Here is a 3,674-nt window from a genome sequence, read left to right as displayed (position 1 = left end):
AAAAAAAATCTCAATTTGTCTGTCATAGTTGACGTGTACCTATGATGAAAATTACAGGCCTCTCTCATCTTTTTAAGTGGGAGAACTTGCACAATTGGTGGCTGACTAAATACTTACACTTCAACTGTGAGAGACAGAATCTAAAACAAAAATCCAGAAAATCATATGATTTTTAAGTAATTAATTTGCATTTTATTGCATGACATAAGTATTTGATCACCTACCAACCAGTAAGAATTCCGGCTCTCACAGACCTGTTAGTTTTTCTTTAAGAAGCCCTCCTGTTCTCCACTTATTACCTGTATTAACTGCACCTGTTTGAACTCGTTACCTGTATAAAAGACACCTGTCCACACACTCAATCAAACAGACTCCAACCTCTCCACAATGGCCAAGACCAGAGAGCTGTGTAAGGACATCAGGGTTAAAATTGTAGACCTGCACAAGGCTGGGATGGGCTACAGGACAATAGGCAAGCAGCTTTGTGAGAAGGCAACAACTGTTGGCGCAATTATTATTAAATGGAAGAAGTTCAAGATGACGGTCAATCACCCTCGGTCTGGGGCTCCATGCAAGATCTCACCTCGTGGGGCATCAATGATCATGAGGAAGGTGAGGGATCAGCCCAGAACTACACGGCAGGACCTGGTCAATGACCTGAAGAGAGCTGGGACCACAGTCTCAAAGAAAACCATTAGTAACACACTACGCTGTCATGGATTAAAATCCTGCAGCGCACGCAAGGTTCCCCTGCTCAAGCCAGCGCATGTCCAGGCCCGTCTGAAGTTTGCCAATGACTATCTGGATGATCCAGAGGAGGAATGGGAGAAGGTCATGTGGTATGATAAGACAAAAATATAGCTTTTTGGTCTAAACTCCACTCGCCGTGTTTGGAGGAAGAAGAAGGATGAGTACAACCCCAAGAACACCATCCCAACCGTGAAGCATGGAGGTGGAAACATCATTCTTTGGGGATGCTTTTCTGCAAAGGGGACAGGACGACTGCACCTTATTGAAGGGAGGATGGATGGGGCCATGTATCGCGAGATCTTGGCCAACAGCCTCCTTCCCTCAGTAAGAGCATTGAAGATGGGTCATGGCTGGGTCTTCCAGCATGACAACGACCCGAAACACACAGCCAGGGCAACTAAGGAGTGGCTCCGTAAGAAGCATCTCAAGGTCCTGGAGTGGCCTAGCCAGTCTCCAGACCTGAACCCAATAGAAAATCTTTGGAGGGAGCTGAAAGTCCGTATTGCCCAGCGACAGCCCCGAAACCTGAAGGATCTGGAGAAGGTCTGTATGGAGGAGTGGGCCAAAATCCCTGCTGCAGTGTGTGCAAACCTGGTCAAGACCTACAGGAAAAGTATGATCTCTGTAATTGCAAACAAAGTTTTCTGTACCAAATATTAAGTTCTGCTTTTCGGATGTATCAAATACTTATGTCATGCAATAAAATGCAAATTAATTACTTAAAAATCATTCAATGTGATTTTCTGGATTTTTGTTTTAGATTCCGTCTCTCACAGTTGAAGTGTACCTATGATAAAAAATTACAGACCTCTACATGCTTTGTAAGTAGGAAAACCTGCAAAATCAGCAGTGTTTCAAATACTTGTTCTCCCCACTGTATGTCCAGCTTGCTAATAATCACCGAAATTAAAGCTAGACAGTCAGGGATTATTGAAAATTCCCCAAATGATGGATAAAGGACTATCTTTTGCAAATTTTGACTGTGAGGATTATTTTTTTATCAGTGCGGCCCTCCGGACCTTGTTGAAGACCGAATGCTTCCCCTGGGGCAAAATGAGTTTGATACCCCTGCTTTAGCTTATTTAAGTGAATCAGTTTAGACTGTAATGGCACTCTTATCTGTGATGTTGAACACTGTTTTAGGACAACACTGAATAATCATATTTACTTTCATAAAGTTAAGACCAACACAAATTCTACAGGTAACATTCTTTAGATTCAACCATTCAGAGCAACCTTGAATAATATACTGTACAAATCTTACCATTGGCCCGATGCAATAAAAAAATATGTTCAAGAACAAGAATGTTAATCTAATCAAATGAAATCCAGCCCAACCACACACACCTCGTCTTCCTCCATGCTAGGAAGATGAACAGTGAAGCAAAAGGAGATTTAGCAACCTGTTAAAATTCAACACCCCCATCTCTCCAAGAGAGTAAAAAGCCTTTGGGCTGACTTCTGAATTTGAAGTTTTTGTAAGTTGAACCAAGGAGAGTTACTATAGCAACACTGCTGCCGATGGCCTTTGACTCGAGTCTCTTAGCAGATTTGACAAAAGGGTAGTACTCACTTGGTTCAGATGAGAATGAACACTGCTTACAGCTAGAGTAGCTACAAATTGAAATTGGCCACATGTGAGATGAATCCAAAAGTGTGACAGGCACAGACAGAAACAACAATACAATTGGGATTTCATTAGTATTCAATGATGTGCTGAAGGAAGTTACTTTGACAGGCAACTCATTTAGGATGACACCCTTTCTATTTAGTCTATGATGGCATGGCACAATGAAACACTCCACCCTATATCTGAGGAGACTCACTGACTTGTATTTGCTCATTTGTTAGAGTGCCTTGGTTGAGCCTTTGCCTAAGATAGACACATCTGGTTATTTTACTTGTGGTAGAAAACAACACAAGCAGCCATTCTTAGGCCAGATAGGCAGGTGTTTTCTCCTGATTTCCACAACAACTCTCCATTTCTCCTGAGGCTTTTTCTGACAGAGCACATCAATGTAATACTATTTTCATTATGGTTCCTTCCTGCATATCTACAAAACAAACTACAAGCACCAGACAGACCTGCCGTGGTGATAATTAATGTTTTCCAGTTGAACGAGGAACAATTAATGTTTTCTGCTCTGACAATGAAGAACTCCAATTAAAAGATCCTAGCAAATGAATGTGAAATGGAAGTTCTAGAAAATAGACAAATATATACAGACATTGCTATCTACAGTATATAAAATTGAGCTTTTTAAAATAGGATAAACAGTATTGCTTGCCAGATAGTGACTGTGGGAAGAGACTAGACCAGGGCTCTCCAACCCTGTTCCTGTAGAGGTTCACTCCAACCCTTATCTATCACACCTGATTTTAATAATTAGCTGGTTGATAAACTGAATCCTGTTAGTTACAACTTGGGTTGGAGTGAAAACCTACAGGAGGGTAGCTCTCCAGGAACAGGGTTGGAGAGCCCTGGACTAGACAAACACCATGCTCAAAGGGATATTCAATGTCTGCTTTTTATTTTTACCCATCTACCAATAGGTGCCCTTATTTGCGAGGCATTGGAAAACCTCCCTGGTCTTTGTGGTTGAATCTCTGTTTGAAATTCACTGCTCGACTGAGGGGCCTTACAGATAATTGTATGTGTGGGGTACAAAGATGAGGTAGTCATTCAAAAATCATGTTAAACACTATTATTGCACACAGAGTGAGTCCGTGCAACTTATTATGTGACTTGTTAAGCAAATTGACTCCCAAACTTATTTAGGCTTGCCATAACAAAGGGGTTGAATACTCAAGATATTTCAGCTTTTCATTTTTATTCATTTGTAAACATTTCTAAAAACATAATTACACTGACATTATGGGGTATTGTGTAGGCCAGTGACACAAAATCTCAATTTAATCCATTT

Source organism: Coregonus clupeaformis, chromosome 1, assembly GCF_020615455.1.
Source record: "Coregonus clupeaformis isolate EN_2021a chromosome 1, ASM2061545v1, whole genome shotgun sequence".
In the NCBI taxonomy this organism is placed as follows: Eukaryota; Metazoa; Chordata; class Actinopteri; order Salmoniformes; family Salmonidae; genus Coregonus; species Coregonus clupeaformis.
Note: the sequence above shows the minus strand (reverse complement) of the source record.